Source organism: Dermacentor silvarum, chromosome 4 (assembly GCF_013339745.2).
Source record: "Dermacentor silvarum isolate Dsil-2018 chromosome 4, BIME_Dsil_1.4, whole genome shotgun sequence".
In the NCBI taxonomy this organism is placed as follows: Eukaryota; Metazoa; Arthropoda; class Arachnida; order Ixodida; family Ixodidae; genus Dermacentor; species Dermacentor silvarum.
In genome coordinates this window covers 200,881,890-200,907,792 of record NC_051157.2, presented here as the reverse complement: position 1 = coordinate 200,907,792, position 25,903 = coordinate 200,881,890, and the positions used below count along the sequence as shown (strand labels likewise).

Genomic DNA, 25,903 nt, shown 5'->3' with positions numbered 1-25,903 from the left:
ACAGCTATTAGTTCTCTTGATCATTTTATGTGCTAGCTTTGCTTTAAATGTCATGCAGTACTAGAAACAATGAAGTGCAGCATTTCTAGCAGCAGAAGTCGTCGTCAGCCTCATGGTACAAATGATTTTTGCACTGTTTGTGTCACTGAGCCAACACATACAAAGAAAACCGAGTTCACACATATACAGTGCCATGTGCACTTCTTCTGAAAACGCAGCCACCAGTTTGAATGCTGCTGACAGAAAGGTTATATAGAGTGCGACACTGCATGGAACTTCCACTTATGACTGTATATGTATGATCTGCTGATCGGAGAGGTAGTCACATGCCATTTCTAGTCTCGTTTAGAAGCATTATTAAAGGCATAATTAAAATATTCATATGTCACGAATTTCACACACCCGCAGTTTGGTTAAATAACTTGTGAGAAAAAAAACATGTTTACCTGGAATAGCACCCTTTTTTCTGCTGCAAAACGTTCCTTCATATTAATGACATAACTTTACAGCGTCATAATATATAGTGTTTCTCTCAACTACTTACTGGAACTGGCGAGTTAAGATTGGCGATTAAGTTAAGAACTGGCGATTAAGATACGTAACTCATTGGGCGGCAATACTGCCTAATACAAATTCTTCACGAACACGAGCACACGTCCCTCGCAGATAATGGCAACCATGAATACCTCTCTGAAACATGATCGCACCTTTGTGGTCAAAATGCATGTTAGTACGACATCCCCACCTCATTAAAAAAAACTCAGTACAAGCCAGCAGCCGACAGCATAATGTGAAATTGCAACTGATGTCCACTTACTGGTGGCCTGTGGTTGAGTATAATATATACTCAACTATAGCGTCATAATATATAGTGTTTCTCACAACTACTTGCAGGCACTGGCGAGTTACAGCGTTGATACGTGACTCATTGGGCGACAATACTGCCTAATATAAATGCTTCACGAACACGAGTACATGTCCCTCGCAGAGAATGGCAACAATATATACCTCTATGAGACATGGGGCCGTATTCTGAAACGTTCCACTTCGGCAATATTCTTTTTTCGCTTTCGCGTGCGCGCTGATTGGCTGGTTGAGCAAAATTGAATGACGTTGGGCTCAACCAGCCAATCAGCTCAACCATTTTGCTAAAACAGCCAATCATCGAGCGCCTGAAAGCGAAAAAGAAATTTCGCTGAAGTGGCACGTTTCAGAATACTGCCCCAGATCGCACCTTTGTGGTCAAAATGCACGTTAGTACGACATCACTACCTCATTAAAAATAATAACTCAGTACATGCCAGCAGCCGACTGGATAATGTGGAATTGCAAAAGATGTCCACTTACTGGTGGCCTGTGTTTGAGACACTTCTGGCAGTTGACTGGGTGCTGAGAAATACACGTCCTGGGTTGTCCCTACAAACATACAGGGTTATGTGAATGTTGAAAATGTAACACGCCAGCATTTCGTAATTAGGTCGTAAAACAACTAGTAAACTAAAGACAAATGTGATGTAAACAGAGTACGCGTCATATGATAGGCTGTCAACTGGTAATGCATTCCGCGAAAAACCTAATGCAAAGTAAGGACTACACACTGCGTTGACACACAATTTAACTCGCTCTAGATTCTTCTTGTCAAATATAGTCAAATAATCATGTGTCTCGTTGTTGGGGCATAATGAGTGTAAATTACGCACTATATGCACGCATGCACGCGATCTTGCGCGCGACTGCGATACGCGACGCGATGGAGATGGCTGTGGCGTTCGCTCGTCGTCTACAATACCTAACGCATGCGAGCGACGACTTTCAGCGACATCTCCCCGGTGTTGCCGGCATGAGGGCAGCAAATACGCACCGAAACTGGCGTGACGCGTGCTTTATTAATTTGTGTTTTACTGTAAATAGCAGCATAAATATTTCTAAAAGTCTTGCACTTGGTTCTTATCCTTGCACGTAATCAAAAAGTCGTTTGCCTCGTTCCGTGCGACAATTCGTAGCACTCGACTGATGTTCTGTACATCCTGTTTCGGCATCGCGCTATTTGCTAGTCGCTCATAGCACTTTCGGGCGACGAGCGACGAATTCTATATTTCCAGAACCGAGCGATCTGTTAGCGCGACGGCCCGTTTCGTCGCTCGAAGCTGTCGATCGTCGCCGTCGCGCACGAATTAAATCGCTCTCATGCGGTTTGGGCTCTTCACGGCGCACCTGTGCGCACTTCGAATGAGTAGCGCTGTAAAATTTACGTACATGGCATTTAATATAGTTGCTAAACACGGATTCCATTTGCCTTGTGTCGTGTACAGTGATCTACATTTACCTGCCCTCTTTTTTTTGCATTAGCCATACTGTGTAGCACTGCACCTATACGTGCGTCAGTAAACCTCACGACACGGAAATAGAAAAAAAAAACATAAGTACCACTCACCAATTCGAGCATGTTGTACTGGGCTGTGCCCACAGTATGAGCACCAAGCGGCCTGGAATGGTGCAGCAGGTTCGTTGTTCACGGAACGGCAAAATCCGTCGCACTCACATTGCGGGGCATTGCATTGGCCTCGCAACACACCTTTCATGTCCACTGGTGAAAACATATCGCCCTGCTGCGCACGCGAAGGGCACCGCCAACACAGTTCTAAACTTTGCAACCGGTTTGCACGAAAAGTCCGCAGAACGGGAGCTTCGAGTCCCATAGGTCGGTGCACTCACTCATGAGTGCACTCACTCACAGTCACTCGCACTCATTTCAAAGGCGTGAGTGCGAGTGCGAGTGAGTGCCACTAAGTGTGAGTGCAGGTGAGTGCGAGTGAGTGCCAGTGAGTGTGCGTGCAGGTGAGTGCGAGTGCGAGTGAGTGCCAGTGAGTGTTAGTGCAGGTGAGTGCGAGTGAGTGCCAGTGAGTGTGAGTGCAGGTGAGTGCAAGTGCGAGTGAGTGCCGGTGAGTGTGAGTGCCGGTGAGTGTGAGTGGAGGTGAGTGCGAGTGAGTGCCAGTGAGTGTGAGTGCAGGTGAGTGCGAGTGAGTGCCTGTGAGTGTGAGTCGAGGTGAGTGCGAGTGCGAGTGAGTGCCAGTGAGTGTGAGTGCAGGTGAGTGCGACTGTGTGTGAGTGGAGGTAAGTGCGAGTGAGTGCCAGTGAGTGCGACTGGAAGTGAGTGCGAGTGCGAGTGCCAGTGACTGTGAGTGGTAATGAGTGCGAGTGCGCGTGAGTGCCAGTGAGTGTGAGTGGGAGTGAGAGTGAGTGCCAGTGAGTGTGAGTGGAAGTGAGTGTGAGTGCGAGTGAGTGCCAGTGAGTGTGAGTGCCGGTGAGTGTGAGTGCCGGTGAGTGTGAGTGAGGTGAGTGCGAGTGAGTGCCAGTGAGTGTGAGTGCAGGTGAGTGCGAGTGCGAGTGAGTGCCTGTGAGTGTGACTGGAGGTGAGTGCGAGTGCGAGTGAGTGCCAGTGAGTATGAGTGCAGGTGAGTGCGACTGCGAGTGAGTGTCAGTGAGTGTGAGTGGAGGTAAGTGCGAGTGAGTGCCAGTGAGTGCGACTGGAAGTGAGTGCGAGTGCGAGTGCCAGTGACTGTGAGTGGTAATGAGTGCGAGTGCGCGTGAGTGCCAGTGAGTGTGAGTGGGAGTGAGAGTGAGTGCCTGTGAGTGTGAGTGGAGGTGAGTGCGAGTGCCAGTGAGTGCCAGTGAGTGTGAGTGCAGGTGAGTGCGACTGTGTGTGAGTGGAGGTAAGTGCGAGTGAGTGCCAGTGAGTGCGACTGGAAGTGAGTGCGAGTGCGAGTGCCAGTGACTGTGAGTGGTAATGAGTGCGAGTGCGCGTGAGTGCCAGTGAGTGTGAGTGGGAGTGAGAGTGAGTGCCAGTGAGTGTGAGTGGAAGTGAGTGTGAGTGAGTGCCAGTGAGTGTGAGTGAGTGTGAGTGCAGGTGAAAGCCAAGGAGTGTGAGTGGAAGTGAGTGTGAACGTGGTGAGTGCTTGTGAGTGTGAGTGGTGATGAGTGTGAACGTGATTGAGTGCTGAGTGGAGCTGAGTGTGAACGTGACTGAGTGCTGTGAGTGTGAACGGGGTGAGTGCTTCTGGGTGTGTAGAGGTGAGTTTGAACGTGATTGTGAGTGCAGATGAGTGTGAACATCAGTGAGTGGTTGTGAGTGGAAGTGAGTGTGAACGTGGTGAGTGCTTGACGATAAGCAGAGGTGATATCAGTTCACCTTGCTTGCGGAAAAATGGAGGCATGTTGTGTGTACAAGCTCACTAGCGGTGATGACTTATCGCACTAGCAGATTGTGCACGCCAAGATAGAAACCACTCACTAAGGTCATAATAATCCAAGGATCAGGCATGAGTGAGGCAATGTATAATGAGATGAGCGGATATATTATATTGCGCTAGCAATTATATGGACACTCCAAGAGAACTTCTGCCGTGGTCGTGGACGTCGTTGTGAGTTCCGTATAAAGTCCAAACACGGTAAAATCGTCGCAGCGTGCCGGCGGTATGCTGCGTGTGCGAGTTGCAAGCTTGCGAGGGTCAGCCGACATTTGCTACTCAATCTCGCGCGCGCGAAGGAAAAGGCGGGCTGGAAGCGCGCTGCTTTTGTCGCGCGTCAGGCATTGGGGGGGGGGGGGGGGGGGGGGGGGTGGGGGGGGGGGGGGGGGGGGGGGGGGGGGCGTCGTCTTGCTCCGGCGGCGGCCGCGTGGGTGTCGTATCTCGAAAGCGATCTCCGACGTGGAAAAAGGGCGCGCGAGCGCGCCTCCTCTTCAAAGCGATTTGCCACGTGCACAATGTTCAACTAGAGCCGTTTACTTCATATGCGCCGTGTTTCAGACGTTTAGTTGGCTTTGAAGCGAGAGGCGCCACGAAGGTCAATTCGCTCGCGGCTATAGCTGCGCCTCCTTACTCCAGTGTTCTCACAGCGAGTTTCCGCGGTCATCGAGCGAGATGCGTTCATGTTTACCTGTTCGCGCGTGACACCGTGCTTGTCTATTTAGTTAGTAGGCGAATGTGTACAAGTTGATACGGCCCATTAAACAACTATCCTTGCTTCGTATAGCTCTCTGCTAATTTGCTATCGCAATCGAAGCTTCGCCTTTCGGGCGAAACTGCGACATTTTTTTTAATACACCAGGGAATATGTATGGGCTGGAGCGCTGATGGCTGACGTATCCAAATCATGACCGGCAAATTTTGCCATGACTTCCACTGAGTGAAGACGTTTAATACCGTGTGATTTGCTACAGCTTCGTAATACTATGCAGATTAATAACATAATAGTAATAGTAATAGTACTATAATAGTATCAATAATATAATAGCAATACTATGCACATTATATTGTCACGTAGTAGTAATGGTGAAGAAAACAGTCGCAAAACTGTGAATGACAAAACGGACGTTTTAGTGGGCACACCTGTGCCCACAAAAGCAAGTTGAACTCGAAGCACAACGATAAGCATGAGTTTACTTTTATACATGAGTCATCGTAGGTTCCAGAGTAATCTCTGGTGCCCGTGTGTCTTCCAGAAAGTACTAGACAATTCGCGTTGCTCATGCAATCAGATTACATCAGCGTCGGTAACAAAAGACAACGGACAGAAGCACCGATAGCGTTCGAGAAACTTCCGATACATGCAGGCGCGTCCTGCGCCGAGCGATCATGTTTAACATTTGTTAGCCGGTGAAAGATAGACAAGTATCAATATACAACTCCACCAAGCACATAACCAAAATACTAAACTGTCCCTCTACATCCCTTTAAGTAAAAAATTACATCAGAAATGTAGTGGATAACAAGCTCGATTAGTAACTGAAAAAAAACTTTCCTACATCATTTTATTCTTGAAGCTTAGTGAAAAAAATCTCTGGAATGTAATCTACGAAAAATATCTAAAAAGATGACATGTTTCCTTCGTTTAAAAGTTCACATACAATGTTGTACACTTCCTATGACCACTCATACCTATTGACTAGGTCACAAGAAAAACTCTGTGCCTCCAGCACAAAGGTAAATGCATGAACAAGCATTCTCATTATTCTTAAACAACATCTGCCGTGTATGTTTCCTTGCAGCTTTTATGTGACTGCATGGTGCGAAAGGCTCTGTAATGTAACTAAAAGACAAAACATAGACTTGCTCACGCCTGTTTGGTCTCTGGCAAAAATTAATCTTTTGGCTTTTACGTAGCTCCCTGGATAAGCAAACTGCAGTGCAGTCTATCATCTTGTGCCTTAAGTACTTCTCCGAGGCAATCGTCGTGCCATTTAAAAGTATTCTTTTAAGTTCAACTGCGCCTTCACAGCTCTGCAGTTCTGCATACTTCTGAAGCAAACTGTCATCAAGTCGCTCAGGTTTTCCCAGAGGGATAATGCCACTGACACGACTTTCAGGAGTTTTTTCTGCACAAAGCTGCAAAGCCTTTTCACTGGCCACTGCTTTCAAAGCAGACAAATTGTTCTGAAGAAGCAGGCGTGTGGCAATTTACAGGGCCACACCATTAGAGGATGTTACCAGCTTCAGTATTTTGCCTGAGTTAGTTTCAAAGGTGAAACAAGAATGGGCCCACAGGGAGCCAAAGAGTACGACAGACTTTGGTACATGGAGTAGTGGGTGAACATTGTAGGTCATGTTACTTGGCCCGTAAATAAACTGAACATGAACTACAAACTCAGTCAGTAGCTTTGTGCTTTCATTTATGTCGTGCTGCGAGACAGAGTCCTTCAGCAGAAGGAAAACACCAGCTACAAGTAGTGCCCAGTGATCTAGATGGACTGAGCTCAAAAGTCCTGTTAAGCATGGGATGCTATAATAGAGCAGCCAGTATTGCCACTCAGATGCCTTGCAATATTTTCTGAGCATCAACGATCTTGGTCGACGATTGATGCAGCCTGGCATCTTCGACCGAGCATAGTCTCTCATTTAGAACTGCCATAGATGATGGCCTACCACAGTAGAAATCAGCTCCTACTTGAGAGAACCAAAGCTCAGTGATTTGCCGAGCAACTCCTAGAAGTATACAGTGCATATAATCGGGGCACCATGACCAAATGGGACTAAAACCTGGTAGGTTGATGAGAGGGGATGGGCCCTTTCACACCGCGCACAATAGGTGCCAGTTCTGACAGCTTCTTTCAGTATCTGACAAAGCTTCTTTGTCAGTCCGATCTTGAAACTGGCCGGCTAACGGTGTACTTGACAGTACCTAGAACAAATGCACCCCAAAGACATGTGAGACATGCATATCCAGTCACACAAGTTGATGTCATTTGTTAGGGTGCAGTTCAACAAAATTTCACTAATTCTAATAACATGGAGCAGCATAATTTCATCAGAGCAAAACACTGCTTATTGTATTCTTCAGTCATAGTTTACACAGGAATAAATACGTAATTTGTTAAAATTCATTCAGTTTTAACAACCAGAGTTTGAAACAGAGTTCAATAGCTGCAGGAAAGAATGGCGAACACACACAATGAAGGATACAAGTTTTTATCATGACCCACCAAACAAGTCATCTAGAAAAACCTTGTTCCTCTTACTCTATGCGCTTCTCTAACAAAGCTGTGATATGTCATAACTGTATCACTGTATCGTTCCATAGCTCTCTTGTATCTCTGTTAATCCCTGGTAATTATGCAGATCATCACTTATTCATGTGCACAATGATGAGACTTCTTGTCCCGGATAACTGGAAAGGCAGGCAAGCCTTGCTTGCGATGAAAAGAAAGAATACATATGCTAGCCTGTAATGCCTGCATTTCTTACGAGATTTAGATAGGGCCGTTATTTGACACACTTCAAGGTTTAAAGGACCACAAGTACATTTCCCGTTTCCTCCATGTAAGTTGAAAAGCGTGCACATTGAGATAAAGGCCTGCAGCACCGCAAGGCATTGCAGAAATGAATTAACAAAATGATGGCTAAATTCCTTTCCTAAAATGTTGACAAGTGTTGATTGAATTGAAGAACCAGTGCTTAAAGGTTTAGGCTTTATAAACGGCAATCAGGCATAAATTCCTGTACATATCTCGATAAAGTGAAATGTGATTACAAATGCTCCTGAAGGTACTAGTAATAACAAGGCATATCTTACTCTATGCCAATGACCACATGGAATAAGTGCCTGACTAGAATGCCACGCCATTGACTGAGCATAATGAAGTTTTTGGACAATAGCTTGCCCCTTTTGGTGAGGCCAAATTACTTTTTCAAAGAACTAATTAGGATTTAACATTCACTGAGACTTACCATCGACATTTTCTCCTGGGTGGTAGCACCAACTGCAGCCATAATAACCATTGTATTGGATGACGTGCTGCATTGCAGCCCTTGCTGGAGAATCCACGCAACAACAGATGCAGTAGACCTGAAAATGTGATCATGTTGAGAATCTTGCTAATTGGCCAAGAAATGCACTCATGTGAAATTCAAATCATCATAGCTGAGAAAGACCACTTGCCTTTGAGTTAATCAGCCTGTCCCCACAGGTCCAGGTGATGCCACTGACATTCAGCTTCTCAAGCTGTTTCACAAATGCTTGGAGCAACATAGTCATGTTGGGGTGCTCCTTCCCATACCATAGTGATGGCATCACAACATTCTTCCATCTGAGCAATGGAGGCAACTCATTGATGGTCACCTGTACAGGCCAAATACTGTACTTCGAGGACTTGAATATAGGACTTCCATCCGAGTTCAGAGTGAGCGTCAGGTCATGCTCGGCCATCCCCACTTCAGTGCGTGTAGCATGGTAGTGCTGGCTGTCAGTAATGTCGTGCATAGTGTTGCCAGGAGCACGTTCCAAGGTGTTCATGACTGCATTGCTGGTTGTCTTGCTTGACAATAGTGACGACAGCTGTTTCTCTAGAGGAAGACTCACGAAGAAGCTGCCGCCGCGCACAAGGTCGCTACCCACGTATTCTTCCTGGCACACAGAGCACTGCACTTTCAGTTCTTTGCGTTCTTCTAGAGTTCTTGTCTCGACCAGCAGTGCCATGCAGTCTGTGCAGTAAAAGTGGAACACGATGTCGTTCATGTCTAGGCCACAAAATTTCTTAAAGAGGTATTTGCTTTCGGGGAATGCTTTTTTTTCCAAGAGCTTGTTAAGCAATCTTTGAATACTTTCAATCGCTGTCCACGACAGCCCGTGCTTAATAGCTACGTCCAACAACAACATGAACGCGTCACCGCGCGTCAGCGTTCCTCCTTCGATAAACAGTTCGCCTAGGTCCTCGGCATCGAAAAAGTGGCTCATTCCGGCAGTTGTGTTCCCTGAATGATTTTCTTGCGGATCACCTTGCTCGTCAGATGGTTGCGGCGATGTCGTGGGAGTCGCTGTTTCATCTGGCACAATTGGCGAAGGCTGGCTTTGGTCATCATAGTAGTCTTCATCACAGCTTGCCTCTGGAGATGAAGACGCGTCTGAACATACGTAATTGTGTTCAGGAGACGAAGACTCAGATGAACATGGGTCGTCACATGGCGAGTCTTGTGGAGCCGACGATATTGCAGCTGTCGCTGGGAGACGTTCGCACGAAGTCACCAGGCGCCATTTCGTTGACTTTGGCACGCAGCCACTTGACCCAGGGTCGAGGTAGAGTTTCCGCCTTTTGAGTGGAACCATCGCATACCAAAGTTCGCGCAACTACGTCTACGACCACGTTACAACCACGCATAGAATAAAGACATAGAATAAAGACCAACTTGATAAAGAACCACCTTTAACCACGCATTCAGCGATCAGCCTCTGGCTATGGCTTCGACAGCCCAATGGCTGCGTAATGGATATCTGGGTGGATACTCATCGTGATAGTAGAGTAATACTAACCGCGCTCGCAAGACTATTTCTTTTTTTATATTTTAGTGTACTGATGTACATGGTGCACAAAGAAGGAGGTTCCATGTATGCTCAACCAAGGCGACAGTAGCTGTGTTTTCGGTGCGTTCAGGTAGCGAAAGGACAGCCTCTGAGATCTACCAACTTCTTCCGAGACTCGGGATGTGACTTTAATCACCACCTATTTCTCACTTTATTGCTGCATTTTTATACAAAAAGTAGTTATTCTTTTCTACTGCGTTTTTTAAAGTTTTATTTGCTCAAGAACTGTTTTTTTTTTGCTAGCGCGTTAGCATTGAGGTAGCCGTGTCTGGCCGCGCCCGCCCGCTCGTTGCAAGGCGTAGGCCTAATCGCCATCACCATCGCAAGTGTGTTGTCTGTTATTTAGCACGTGCATGCAAGCAAATGTGACAAAGTTGGTCTTTATTGTATGTCAAGCCCGACTGGCCCTACCAGGATATTCCGTATCATATCGCAGGCTACGGCTGGTATTCTTAAAAGATGTTTGCGCTGGTGCGCTTTGTCAATGAGATTGACAAGACGAAAAGATACATAATACCCGTCAAAGACATACATGACTTTTACCCACTCCACTTGTTGGACTTTGACAACAAAGTGACGTACAGTGCCAACTGGTGCGACCCCAACGACGAGGAGGACAGCGGCGAATATGTTGTCCAGATTCTTAAGCTGGCAGGTGAGTGTTAATTTTAAGTTTGCCTTGCGGTTTCGTGATTATATTCGTGAAATGCGAATGCGTTATTATTGCTGTTTTCTGAACGTCGATGGTGGGTTCGGAATCACGTTGATCGTATGCGCGAACGGCTGGCTTGGCTACTTAAAACATAAGCGGTGATTCGCCATGCATGTCGGCTGCCCAGTCGATTAATGTGTACCTGGCGACAACTTTCTGTGGCAGCAGGGCTAAGGCTACGGAGCCGAAGCTTATAGCCTTGGTCGTGCTGCCACAGAAAGTTGTCGCAAGGTGAAATCGCCCTCGATCGTGAACCGTGTTCTTTAGTTGTCATCATGCCGATCGGTCATTTCGAACGTACACAGGGATTTCTCGCATGTATGTGATCTTGTGCGCTTCTTCATTCAGCAGCTAGAATTTTCATTGCGAATCAAAATCAATCACGTGCGTGATCTCAGTTATCGTGTTTTTTTTTTAAATTTTTATTATTGTAGACCTGAAAGATATAATTGCGTTGTAGCAATTATATGCAGCTGATATGACAAAGAATGCACGCTGCTTCAATTTTTCGTCTTGAAGCGATTTCCGTTATGACAGCTATTTTAAGTCCGTTGGAGCGCGTATTTAACTGCAATATCTGTGAACGCACCGCAGCTGTGACGGACAAACTCGCATTATCAGATCTCCAGAGTGTGTTAAAATACACAAACATGCGCCTAATTGCGACAGTGTAATACTCATGTAATATTGCGTAATACTGCGACAGGAAAAATCTGGGCTGTACAGTGCATTTGTCAACAGTGCACTCACAAGCTTAGGTTTTTTTTTTTTTTTGTATCGAAAAATTGTGCTTACTTATTACTAATATTGACACACTGCTGGATGAACTTTTTGGCAGAAACGAAAGAAGAACTGAAGCAGATGGACAAGAGAACACCTGTCCCTCCAATCCATGCATCTGATTTGGAGGATGTAGGCAAAGATGATGATGCTCGAACAAGCAAAAAAACTGCGATGCAGGTAAACATCTGAAAAGAGCCTTTGCTTTGTCAACTACTGCCACTGGGGCTGCATGACCTTTACTGACTGCTTGTGTAAGCTACATTGTACCAAAAGCGATTTTCAACTCTGGCTGTTTACTGCCTGAGTAACTTGGGTTTATCAAACTTCCCAGAATTCCTGAAATTGGTGCATTTGTTGTGAGATTCTGGTGAAATGTCAAAATGAAACCCAGGGGGTCACTACACAACCTGCTAAACAAAACAGTTCAGTTGCTTCTATATGGGTATTGCCCATGCATGCTTAGCATTGGCAGATGCATAAAATTTGATGGAGACCTGTTACAATATCAAAATGGTTGGGAGAAAACATGTAAAAGTTATGTATTTTTTTAGATAAATTCAAGCGACTGTTCAATTTGGTTAAATTAACGCTTGTGGTAGACAGCATAACTGGGTTCTACATTAAAGTTGTCTCTTGCAGGAGTCCAGGAAAAAGATACAAAATCAGCTGTGCACGAAAAAGCAACAGCTTGCAGCAGTTCTCGAGCAGCACACCAAACATGCACTGGTTAATAATGCTGCAGCTGCTGGCAAAACTCAAGCAGCTCCAAGGGTAAGCGAGATGTGCAAAATGGCTTCAGATATTTCGCGTTGAATCAAGCCTCATTTGCCTCAGTGCTGGCTGATGTCACAATTACTGAAATAGATGAACTGGCTTTAGTTTACATTGCCCTTAGTCTATAGATTTTCATAAATATAATGCAGCCTGCTATCTTCTGCATGCACTAAAATAAGCCCTCGAAAGTTTCTGAAATGTGCACTAGCCTGGGCTACAGCCAAATCAGACGTGCTGCCATTTAATCAGTGGAGTAGTAATTAGATAAAGAAATTGATGTTCAAAGCCACCTTCATGTGGGAATTTAGGGCAACTGTTGTCTTTAAGGCTAGAAAAGCACCTCGAAGTACAAGGCTAGTCTCCCAGCAGTTAATGAAAGCTGTCTTCTATTTAATGACTAGCTGTGCACACATGACATGTTTTAATTTTACTTGCAACTTGTTTATGCAGAGAAAGAGGATTAAGACCTCAGAGGAATGCTCGGACTCCAGTGACGACGACGACAGTGTCATCGCGTTATCAGAACTGAGAAATTCTGAGAAGGAGGCTAAGTTTTGGAAAAGTAGATATAAGCTGGAATGTCAGCATTCAGCCTCCTTGAAAAGGAATATAGACTTCCTACAAAAGAAAGTGGAGAAACAGATGGCTTTGTGTAAGTTGATCAAATTACCAAATATTTTTTGAGATGGTAATAATATATATTAACTTGGCTGACAAGTTACTTTTCTACTTTTCCCCAGTTCAGCGGACACTGGAAAATTTGAGCCAGCCCTGTCGGTGTGGAAATGGTAAGCTCACTGTATATTTCTGCAAATGGAATGGCAAACATATTTTTAAGACTAGCTGTAAGCATTGTGGTGATGACTGCTATGCTGCTTCACCTAATCAGTTATTTGTGTGAAAATTAATAGGCTGATTTTATCCATATTCAATATGTGAAAAGCGAAGGAGTTTCAGGTCACTTGTATCTGACAATGTTCATGTTGAATAAGGTTTGTGTACATCGTGCAAAAGTTATGTCTCATTTGACAACAGTTTGCCTTCCCTTGCATGTTTTCATGATCATTACCTTTTTTGGCATATTGAGCATGGTTCTGACATCCCTCCCATACGTCATGAGAAGTTTTATTCTAAGGCCAGAAAACTTCTTGCTTTCATTTACACTGAGGAAGAAGTCTGAAGAACAGTTCATATCTCTGGTCATGTGGAAATTTGCAGTTGCATTAATCAGTCGTTCTTGCAGGCATTAATCTCCGAAGCAACCTGGCAGCGGAGGAGTTGCCAGAAGCTTCATCAGAGCCAGCACCTGCATCAGAGCCAGCACCTGAAAGTGCTAAGTGCAAGAAGAAACCCTGTGGTAACAAGCCAAATATTTACATTTTGTAACTTGAGCTTGTGTACATGTTGGTTTTGTGTGCTCTGTCATTGCTCTCCCTAAACCTGTAAGTGAGTGTTTTGCAAGTAAGAAAAATCGTGCAGGGGACAGTGTGCAAGTGGCCACAGCTACACCACCATCGGCAGTACCAGAAAACAACTGCACCAAAAAAACAGTCGAAGAGGCTGCTTGCTGTAAGAACTTCAGGATGTGAACATTTGTTACAGTGATAAAATGAATATACACAATTCAATATACTAATGTTTTGTGAATGGTACTTTTCAACATTTCAGCAAACCAAGCGGCTCAGCAGACGGTGCCTGAATTTTCCTTGTGTGATGGTGGGCTGGTAAGTGCACGCATCTCATAAAACTGTTTTCCTATGCATTTCTTTTAAGTGTGGGAGTGAAACAAAACTTGAGCTTAAGTTGGCATGCACAGGCTCTTTTACCACTTAAAATGAGGTTTTCTTTGTCCATACATTTCTCTTCTTTCAGTTCCATCTATCCAGGAACATTTTTATCTCACAGAAGCAAGCAGCTAAGCTGTTCAAAAATAAGAAAGCCACAATATTGGTTAGAGATGCTGCTCAAGTTGTGTGGGGTTTCCACACGCTTGCGCAGAGAAGTGTGAGCGGTCGGTTGGCACCCACAAAAGCCAACAGTGGGCTGGAGCCATCCAAACAGCTCACGCCGGAAAAAGTGGAGGTTATTTACGGTTAGTCTTTTTTTCGTCACGATATTGTGCTATACTTTGAATGCATTTTATGCTTTTCAAAATTTTTTCAATATATTTTCCTGCAGGATGCCTGGCCCACTGGGGCAGTGTGAATAATGTGGATACCACGCTGGCCCACCACAACGTCATGCGCACTTTATCAGAAAAAATTCAAGACTGCAAGAAGAAGCTGCGCATGAATTGACATTGCAAAGCTGCACCTATGTGACGTGATATGTTTGAGTTAAATACATATTAGATCTTACACCACAGTCGTTTCTTTATTTGCACATGAGCTACTGGTGAAAACCACGTGCCGCAGTGCATTTTTTCTAGGTTCCAGCAAGTTGAAAGTAGCTGGTGTCATCTGTTGTCCGCGGTAAATCTAGGGGACCGCAGCATTAAAGCTAGGATCACTTTCTCTAGAGGCAAAAAAAGGGCCTATTTTTCAACTGCGGTGACCGGTGCTGTGTACCACCACGGACTGTGGATCTAGCTAGAACCTCTTCCAGCCAAATTCCAGCTAGCAGTTCTTGCAGCTGGATCCAGCTGGGAGACATTCCAGTTGGGAGTCATTCCAGCTGGATTATGGAACCGGAAATTTTCTCCAGCTGGATTTTTTCCAGCTGCCTTCCCAGCTAGAAAAGTCTCCAGCTGGATTTTTTCCAGCTGCCTTCCCAGCTAGAAAAGTATCCAGCTGGATGAAATTTCCGGTTCCATAATCCAGCTGGAAGTAAAAACTTTTTCACGTGGGCTGGGATGATTGGTATCCATGTCAGTGCTTTAATTGTTGTACCACGTGCACGGCCGCCTTCCAGTTTGTGTGATGTAACCCGAGGCCTGCTTTACAAGTGAAGCGATCCAGCACAATTTTTCCAGCACAATTTTGTGCTGGATCTCGCATATTACTATGCGAGATCTTCCAGATGGAAAAAATTTCCAGTTCCAGCTGGATTATTAAACCGGAAATCCTTCCCAGTTGGAAATTACTTTTTCCAGCTGGGATTGGAACGTCTGATACAGCTGGAAACAGGTTTCTTAGCTGTTGTCAGCTTCAGCTGGAAGCCGTTCCAGTGTAGAAATCCCTGTGTAGAAACTGGCACAGCTGGATAATGTGATTACGAGCTCCATTTCCAGCAGGAAAACTGTCATTCCAGCTGGTATTGAAAAAATCAGCTGGAAATCCCATTCCCAGCTGGAAATTAACCTCCAATTTTCATCTGGACACGTGTTCTTAACTGGTCGCATTAAAATACATTTTTACAATGCCCAGCACAAGACTGAGGAACCAAACCTTGAACACACTGCTGAAGTTGATAACAGTTGATACTTCCTGACGTGCCTTCCATGTTGTCACCAAGTATCTTGTGATCAATATATTCTGTAAATATCGCTCTTGCTAATATTTCTTCTCGCATGACATTCTGGTGCAGGTTAAGGGCTCTCATGTAACTATATAGTACTTAATCATTTGCTGCCTTCTCAAGTCGGCAAGTACTGAATAAAGCAAGACGCTGTGTCTGATTGGAATTAGGGATGTTTGCCACTACTGGGCATCACTGGCTTCTCCACAAACAATAAATTGTTCAGTGGTAAAGGACGATAACTTCCACGTAAAAAACATTCTGGCAATAAATAGAGCTATTCATTGCTGTCCTCAAAGCACATCTTTACTGCTCGAACTTAGGACAGCAAACCGTTCATAGAATTGGAATGAAATGGAGAAACTTCAGTAATAAGAGCTGTATCACTTGTTTTAATTTTAGCACCAGGCATCACAAGTTGAGTTAGCAGAATTGTAAGCATCTAACTTTAGTTACAGCCCGAAAGACAAGGTGTTTGTTTCAGTATGCGCTACTCCAAAAGTGCTGGTTCTGGCCCCTGTTCTATTTCCCCTGTAATTCTTAAACGTGCAATAAGAACATTGCAGTGCTGACCTCCACTTGAGTGATGAAGTTCAGGTCCACAAAGTGTCCAAGAAGGTCCAAGAGCAGCAGCCATGTGTCGCATCACTGGCATATGTTTAGGCTGCGCCATACTGTGCATGTTTGTTTCATAATCAAGGATACTGCTTGGGTGTCTTGAATGTACATGCAACACACAATGTTGTGAACATTCGGGAGGTATAGCTGATTCATTAAGGATTTATATGCAGTGCAGTAAGAAGCAGCTAAAGAACTTTTTTTTTTTGCCTTTTAAAATGCATCTATCTCCATGTGAACATGATTGCCTGCTCAGCTGCCATGAGTGCATAGACGTCAAGTTCTGTGTCAGTTCTCCCCTTTCATGATACTTCCTTCACCTTGTGGGATTCCGCAGAACTGATCTGCCAGATGTCACATGCAATGAGAACATAGGCATTCTGAATGACAACATCAAATGCCTGCTCCATAGCAATATGCGAGATGCTTTTAAGAAAACGTGCCGCATACCTATTCACGTTAAATTTATGGAAGCTGTCACATGACAACAGTAGAAAGCAGCAGCCAGTACTGCTTTTAAGACTATAATACCCTTGTTACGCAGGCATGCCCCTGTGGCTGCACCTTGGTTACACTTTACAGCAGTTATGGGTAAAAAGGCCTAACTGTATTTATATATGCCGTTATACAATTAGGTAAGTTAGTGGGTTTACATTTCTTTTATGTTGTGCAGGTGTGATAGAGCCTAACAATTGTGTAGCAAGAGTGCAAGAGATAAACCTTGTTCGACAGGGCAGAGCCAGCATTTTGACAAATGGACTTGTCTTTTACAGAAGTCTAACTTACCACTGAAAGAAAAGGGCTATGTTGCATTCTCAATGAACCAACGATGCAACCTGCCAAGTTCCGAAACATTTTGAATCAAAACGACATAATACAAGGGAGTACTTTGAAACCTGCAACGTTGTGCTGACATACCGGTGGTGTTGTTTTAGTGTGAAAAAATAAAGATACAGAGAAGTTTGACTTTTATTTCTCAGTATTTACTCAACATTTTCCACCAGAACAATGAAATGAATATTTCAAAATTAAAAATTCAATGGTAGGGTTTAAAACCCTGAAACTATACCGTGGGCTATGAGGAACACTGCAGTGTGAGGCTCTGGGTTAATTTAAACCGCCTGGGGTTCTTTAATGTACACCCAAAGACGGTACACAAGCATTTTCATATACAGCCCAGATCAAAATGTGACCATTGCAGTCAGGAATCCAACTCACAACCTTGTGCTGAAAATGAACTTTAAAAAGAAAAATTGGCGCACTATAGCCTTGACGGCTGCTGCACCATTAAAATCCCAAATCATCAAAAGAACACTTCGCCAGTCTAGACTGACACATTGTAGCTCTTTAGTGCCCCTTTAAAGATATTTGCGTGTAAATATAGTAGCCTCCAGGCACTCACACTTATGCATAAAGTGCAGGTTCCTATCATGCGAAATTTCTGAAGCAGCTATGTGCTGAAGAGAGCAGATTATGATGACTCTATCTTTCTACGCTGTTGTTGTGCCAAAGGCTTTTTCATTTCAGTCTGCTTGAAACCGGCCCCATTTGACACCAATTGCATGTTTACATGCTAGTAGAAGCAGCAATCAATTCCACTGCCATTTCATTACAGAATTCTAGAACAAGTCCCGACAAAAAATTTGTCTCCCTTTTTTACACCCAAGTTCCCTAATCACTTTATGGAGCCTCATTTAATTTTTTTCATATTACTTGTTGCAACTGCCCTTTACATTCTTACATATACTTTGTATGCAACGTCCCATTACACTATCCGGCTTTGGTCCTCCTGAGTGACACTACATCGTAACACACCTCAATGTTATGAAACTTAATTCTGGATTCCTCCAACATGTAACAAGTAATCAGTTATAGAATCGTTAAAGCGACCTGTTCAAAACACATGCAACGTAGATAGTAGCTTCATGTGCATTGATTGAGCAGGTTGAGCATGCGCAGGTTTCATTACATAAGAAAAATTGTAGGCAGCGATCACATAGTATCCCAAACTACTGACATGAATGTCAGTGAGCAGGCCATACACCACAATCATTTTAGCAAAACCTGAGCATGCTACACACTTGATGAGATAATATGTGAAAGATGTGATGGGCAACCTACGTTCCAAAAGAACCGTGCAACAGTGGACTAGGCTTAGATGGTGTTGAATGTGGAAAAATGTGAAAAGAAAAAAGTCACAGGCCTGCGCGGCACACACAGCACAGTCACAGCATAAGCTAGTTGAGCGGTGCAAGAGTAGCTCCAATTTCGGCACCACGCACAACAGGGTCTTTGCGGCGAAGTGTCCTCGCTTCGATTTTCACGAGAACAATCTGAACTGTCCACCCGGCGTCGACAGCGAGCTGCGGCTTGTAATGCTCTCTGCACAGCAGTCTGCTGAGCCCGACGATGCCTGGTTGGAGCTGCGCACGTAGCTCTACGATTCGCTTCTTCAGCAGCGGTTTGTACCTTGCGAGGAGACGTCATAACGTGTATTGAAGAGGTACCCAGAATACGGGGCGCACATCGAGATAGTGTTGATTGAGCGCCTCGTCTGAATCGCATCTCGTCTGTGCCTGCGGCGGTTGCAGGCACTTTAACTAGATGGCGCCACCATACTGACGGAGGCTCGGGTCATCTGCGCCTGCGCGCCGTGCGTTTAAAGGGAATATTTTTGCTGCCTGATAGCAAGCGCTTGCGTAACTCAGTGGTAAAGTATCCGACTCCCACTCAGCGGGCCTGGGTTCGATCCCGGCGGAGAGCGGGTACTTTTTTTCGCATTTCTAGCGATAGCGGCTACGGCCAAACGCCGGCGGTGGCATCATCGCGAACCGAAATGGCTATTGGAATGAGCCCATAACAGCTTACGCTGTAAAAAATAAATGGGTGATGTAAAGGTGTGGGCTTCACGTTTTTGGCGACATTGTCTTTACATGGCCTATGCCTACTGCATTGGGCTGAATGACTTGCGCATTGTTGGCTTTTGTAACACCATGTGACCAGACCGCTTTTCAGAGTGTAACGAGGAACCCTGCACAAGAGACACTACCGCATGAAGCCACGCTACTCTTGGTGGGATGCTTCGAACTGGTCACATCAAAACATCCAAAAGTAATTTGTTGTGCAGTCCAGGAACTGGCACATTATGGTATTGTGATTATATGGAGTTGCCATATACAGTAACAGAGCAAATAAAGGAAGACAAACAAAGGCTTTGTGTCAGTAGTTGTTAAAACAATCACTTCATTTAGGATTGTCAACCTCACAAGCCTGTTTTTTAACTATGTATCCTGTGTGGTTTATATACAATGTACTCATGCTGACAATTGGAAGTGCTAAACTTTTTTGCAATTTTGATTCATATGTTAGATGTCAAGATGTTTTCATACACACAGTAGTGATCAATAGTTAAGAAACCAAGGCTGCAGCAAGAAATCTGAATTTTCTTCTGACACGACGTCACAGCCTAGAATTTATACATCCACTGCACTGCTTGGACATGCATGAGTGCTCTGTAAAACTTTATTTTGGGCTGCATGTTCAGGGTGCAAAGTAAATGTTTTTTCACGGTGCCTATAGAATCAAAACTTTTGCGTGCGACTGCAAATTAATGCATAGAAACAGTGTTGAGGAGCGTCCAATGTAACATGAACATGATCATCATTGTAATGGTGTGCCAATAATAGGCATCTCAACAAAGATATAGATAAATCACCAAAGAACTGAAAGATTTTCAATTTCAGGGCAATAATTCTGAAAACATACAGTACAATCCCATCAAGCCATCTACACAGTACAAGCACCATAATATGAGTCATAATGAATGTGTGGATCATGATAATGAGTGTGACAAACCATATCATCACCCATGATATTGTGACGTGATAGTGATGGGCCAGCAGGGAGGTCAGAAAATGACGAACTTGAAAGTAAGCTGTTTATTGGGCAACTTGCACCCTCTAAACCAAGGTACAACTCGGTGGCAGCAAAAGCAACAAGCGTAGTCGGTGGTTGTCGAAGTGTATGACAAAGCTATCATGCCGTCCCCTGTTTATAGAGGCATCATCATCTAATTCTATTATCTTGAGATAACCACACAGGTTTGAGAATCATCGTCATCAGACAATATTTATGTCCACTGCAGGACAAAGGCCTCTCCCTGCGATCTCCAATTACCCCTGTCTTGCGCTAGCCGATTCCAACTTGTGCCTGCAAATTTCCTAATTTCCTCATCCCACCTAATTTTCTGCCATCCTCGACTGTGCTTCCCTTCCATTGGCACCCATTCTGTAACTAATGGTCCACCAGTTATCTGTTTTATGCATTAGATGGCCCTACCCAGCTCAATTTTTTTCTCTTCATGCAAACTAGAATATCAGCTACACCCACTTGCTCTCTCATTCACACTGCTCTCTTCCTGTCTCTTACCGTTACTACCTAAAATGTTTCGTTCCATTGCTCTTTGCGCTGTCCTTAACTTGTTTTCGAGCTTCTTTGCTAACCTCCAAGTTTCTGCCTCGTATGTTAGCACTGGAAGAATACAATGATTGTACACTTTTCAAGAACAGTGGTAAGGTCCCAGCCTGAATTTTGTAATGCCAAATTCAATGTCAAAAAATTCGAGAATATGCTGCATTAATTTTTACACTCTAGATGAGTTTGTCTTGCGACATGTGGCAACATCTGAGATTCACAAACACTGATATCGCGAGCACATCTTGCATAATGACTTGAATGTGATAACGCTTTGCAAGCACAACCTTACAAATCCTACCTGGCAATATATGGGTCAGGACAAACAGAAGCATGATGAACATGGTCTTAATGAACACATGGTTAGAAGCCAGGTTGACAATCAAAAAGCATGTTTGTCAACAAACTGAGAGACTGTGCTCCTCCCTTTCTCGCGTAAACCATCTTCAATACACTTTAATTTGAAAGTTTACCCCGTGACATAAAACAGCTGAAGCATCTTATATGTACACGTACTACTGACCCAAAAAGTTTAGAGACGAAGGGATCCGACAAAAAGCTGAATATCTCTGCAGCCTCAAAACAAAGCCTAGTATTCCGATTTCCAGCCTCTACTGGTATAAGCGAACATCATTGTGATGTACGGTTTTACTGGCTACGTTAAAGGGCTGCTCGGATATTTAGCGTTTTCTCAGATCCTGTGGTCAGTAAACTTTTTTGGTCGATAGTACATACTGCACCTACTTCAATCTAGGCCAGCCTCAATTCTAGGCAAACCCCCAAAACTCAGAAGGTCAGAAAATTTAAAAGTTTTCTCAAATACAAACTAAGCAAAAAGAAGGCATTTGACTACAACAAAGAACATGCGTGTTATTAAGGTTTTGGACAGCCATTGCAAGCATATGCAATACAGTATTCACTTGTCGTCTTTGTCAATATACCTAGCCTCTATGTCTCTCTCTCTTCCTACAGTGCACTGTCCTTGTCAACGAGACATAGCTACGTTCAAAGAAAACGAGGCACACCAACCTGTCAGCTGCAATCTTGGCCTCCCAGATTTTGTGGCATGCCGCAGAGTCTCCGAGGCTGTGTTGCAATATAGTGCCTAGAATATCGTGGATCTGAGGTGCACTAAGTGTCTGGCGGCTGCGGCTGAACTGCATTCTCAAATCTGAGCTGACTCCCAACTTTCATACTTATCGTGTTTTAAAGAAAAACTGTCCGCCTATATTTGAGCAAGTACGGTAGCTTGTACTGCTCAGTGAGAGAAAAAGAATAGAAACGGGAAAGGCATGGAGGTCAACCAGACGCATGTCCAGTTTGCTACCCTGCACAGGGGAAAGGGGGTTAAAGGGCAAAAAGAGGGAGAGGGAGGAGAGAGAGCACTGAAAGTGTCACTTCGTCCGGAGATGCACATCGACACACCACACTCATATGACATCTCAGTCCTCAGATGTCATATGACATCTCAGAGATCTCAGTCCATTCAATGAACTATAGGAGGGATCTATGGTCTGCACAACATATTTACAGCTGGTTGTCCGGTGGGCAGCTTGGATGTAGTAACGCTTTCAGTGATGCCCTGATGAGCACAGCCTGGGACAACTCCACAAAAGGTGCAGTAGGTTTGCAAGGGCAGCTGGTCAGGTCATAAAGGAGAAGTCACGCCGAAGACTTGCCGACGGTCCAGTGCATCAAAATTGAGCTTAAATCAGCAAGCATCCAGGGCATACTCTAGCTCATTTTCGAGAAACCATTTAGGGTCTTTCAGAGTGTGGTGATCTCCGAGCCTTGTTGTTCCAAACAGAGCCAGCCTGACCATCTGGCCAAATGTTCTGTTGTAGCGGCCCACGTTTGACACTGTCAATGGCCCGAACGTATCTGAGGTGACCAAGTAGTCCCGGTGCCGAAACAAGAGGTGAATGGCAAAGTACTGTCTCCAGTCGGGCTTGCAGACACCGTACAAGAGGTGTGCCACGTTGTGCACGCCAAAGTCATAAGGCACGCGGTGAACAAGGTGTGGCCTTGGCACCAGAATCATTTCTGTGGGAAGGCGTCCCGCATTCCAGTACCACAGCTCGGGACGGTAGTATCGGTACGAGTTGTACCAAAGTTGGAGAAACCTGGCATTCTTGTGGGCTACAAGAACCTGAAAGTAAACGGGCCAAACAACAATATGCACATTTTCGAAGACAGCCTCAAGCAAGTGTTTTGTACTGGTGTCATTACTGGGTGCTTCAAGATAACTCCAGGGGCTGCATTACATAAAAAGATCCTCTTCCTTTTTCCATTCTTTCTCCCTTCGTCATTAGCTGGCATGACACCAAGCCTTCGGTATTGCTAATATTAGCCACTCGCTACGACATGTTATAAGAAATGGACAGAATTAAAAAAAAAATACACTTACATAATACTGACCCAGAAGTAGCTGTGAGCACAAAATTATTCTTACTACATCAGCACAAAATTATTCTTACTACATCACCAGCACACGCTGACCACATTTGTGATGATGGAATATTCACCGTAATCAGTATCTTTCCTACGTCAGGTGGGACTGCTTCCAGTTACCTTGGATATCATCATAACAATCTTTTCCCACCGCAGTCGTTTTTTTTTACAACCCTTTACTTGGTACAGGTCAACAAAATCAATTTCTAAATATTCCATTCAAACAAGCTGCTTCTGCTGAGAGCTGTTCTGCTTGTCCCTACTTAGGGCAATTTCAGCTGTCTGCACAGGTCCGTAGAATAATACAATACAGTAAAAGCTCGATGATACGAATCTCACGGGGTCTCGAAAAATATTCGTATTAGCCGAAATTCGTATCATCGAAACACAATTAAAACTACTGTCGAATCTCAAAAATTCGAAATCGAAGGGGCCCGAAAATTTGTTCGAATTAAAAGGACGTATTTTTGAAGTATTCGTGCACCATAGTACGATGCACGAACGGTGCGAGTCGTGAAATATCGCGGCGCGCAAGCACATAGCAAGCGCGGGCCACGAAACTGCCCACGCCGGCTAACGGTCGCTTCCCGATAACGACAGAAAACAAAGATTCAGGGAGCGAGCGGGCGGCGCCGGTACACGGGTGCGCGCGGAGACCGTCGAAGGTGAGGGAGGAGGGCGGCAGGAAAGCGGATTTGGCCGCGTCAACTCCGCCGCTTCTGTGGCTCCCCCTCGCCCTCCCTCTCAACTCCCTCGTAGCTCTCTCACCTTCGACTCCCGCACATGTCCGTGCGCGCCCGCCGCCGTGCTGGCGCCAGCTTATTTTAGCCGCCCCCTGAAGTTTCGTTTTCTGCCGTTATCGAGAAGCGAGCGTTTGCGGGCGTGGCAGTTTCGTTGACCCGACTGTGCCTCCGCCGCTGCTTCCCTCTGCGCTGCTGCCGCAGCGTGCAAGGTCAACATGTGACTTCATTTTATCCGCGTGACTGAGACGTCGGCACTAGTGTGTGCTAGAATACGGTTGTCTAGAACACTCTAGTCGGCACGTACACGCTTGTTCCGGCGCGATGCAGAAACGGCGACCTTGCAATTTGAGAGAGGGTGAAATTTCCGCCGCGGGGTTTTTTTTTTTTTTTCCCGTTCCCTTGCGCGCGGCATGAGGGTCTCCTGAGCTTTTGCTCTATGGCGGTGTCTGAGCAATGCCGGTCGGAGGCGCCGCCGCGTGATTTGGCCGCGCTGCTAAGAGCATTGTCGGTGCGCGGTATGTTCGAAATAAGCGCGTTCGAATTCGCTTGCTTCGCGTTGACGTTGAACGAAAGCATGTTTTTCATGATAGTCTCGCTGTGCAACAATTGTGCTCAGTGTTGACGTTGCGAGGCCTAGTTCCTTAGCCAACTCCGTCCGCTTCCTCTTGGGATCCTCATCGACCTTTCGAAGAATGTCTAATTTGTCTTTGAAGGAGAGTGCTTTCCGCTTGCGAGACATAGCTCGCTGCGACTAGGCAAAATGGCGCAAACACGAAGAACGCGGCCCGAAGCGCAGCAGCCACTCCATCTGACGGCTCGCAGAAAAGGAGAAGTACAAAAGCACCAAAAGCGCCACCGCTTCAAACTCTTCGCGCCCAGTCGCGGAGTCCGCGCTGTCCGGCGCTGCGGCCTCCGCACCAAAAGAGAAGGAGAGAAAGCGCGTGACTGCGCGCTGTTCTCTTTCGCGGCCGTCGGTGGGGCGGCGTTTATTCGTATCAACCGACGCAGGCTGAAAATCGATTCGTAACAACCGTTCTCTAGCACGTTGCAAAGTAATGGGGCTCGGCCGGGACCACAGAAAAATTCGTATCATCCGGAAATTCGTATTAGCCGTGATCGTATCATCGAGCTTTTACTGTACCACTCATAATGACTTTGCAATATTTTCACAGGCTGTGTGCTCACCTCATGGACACTCACACTCATTAGCACTCACTAATGTTCCTAGTCACGCCCAGTCATGCTCACCAACGCTCACTCGCATTTATAGTCGCTTCTTCCTTGTGCCAGTGCCATTTGCAAAGCAAGTAGTAATCCGCCTTTTTCACGGTGCTACGGCGCATGCGCCCTGCCCTGGCGGATTAGTCGCGAAACGTTTTGGAAGGGTCGCGCGCGCGGCCGTGCGGCCCGTCTCGGGGAACGTCCCCTGAAAAAAAAAAAAATGCGCTCGCACGCGCGGCTGACTGGAAGTGGAAACTCGTGCTGTGTACCTCGTTGAAACTTCACTGGTAGCTCGACGTCGGTGCGGTACCGAAAACGTGCGTAGCGTAAGACTGCAACTCCACTTTTAACAGAAAGCGGCGAGGACTTCGTCCAGACTGCACAGGGAACCACGTAGTGCCGCCTTGCATTGATGGCTGTAATAGCAAATTTATCGATAAACCCCTGTGTTACACTTCGACCACACTTAAAGCACGTTGCTGACGAAGACATCTTGCCGCGTCGGTCCTCGCTCGCTGGTAGTGGCAGCGTGTGCCCGACTTCACGTACTCGTTCAAGACGCGGTAACACTGGTGCCGATACGAGACCGACAAGACGCGGACGCTTACGATTGGCCGACCATTCAGCACTGTGTCGCGGAGACCATTTTATCATACCAGGCCTACAAGACGTAACCGACGAGCGCGAGTTGTACTGCGACGGGCTTTCTTGTCGACGGCACCGATAAAATCAGCGTGCCGACCATCATTCGACCGAACCCCGCGCGATCGGCCGTCGAACCGATAACGCGATAGCCGCAACGCCTTCGTTGGTATATATT

At 45.5% G+C, this 25,903-nt stretch overlaps 1 long non-coding RNA gene across 1 annotated transcript; it reads left to right on the top strand.

Moving 5' to 3' along the window:
• Nucleotides 1-9,845: 9,845 nt before the first annotated feature.
• Nucleotides 9,846-14,477, top strand: LOC125944906 (uncharacterized). Its single transcript, XR_007466594.1, has 9 exons — nt 9,846-10,507; nt 11,403-11,524; nt 11,987-12,118; nt 12,572-12,773; nt 12,862-13,478; nt 13,601-13,690; nt 13,790-13,845; nt 13,994-14,213; nt 14,300-14,477. It is a non-coding gene; the product is annotated as an uncharacterized LOC125944906 (long non-coding RNA).
• The last annotated feature ends 11,426 nt before the right edge of the window (nt 14,478-25,903 follow it).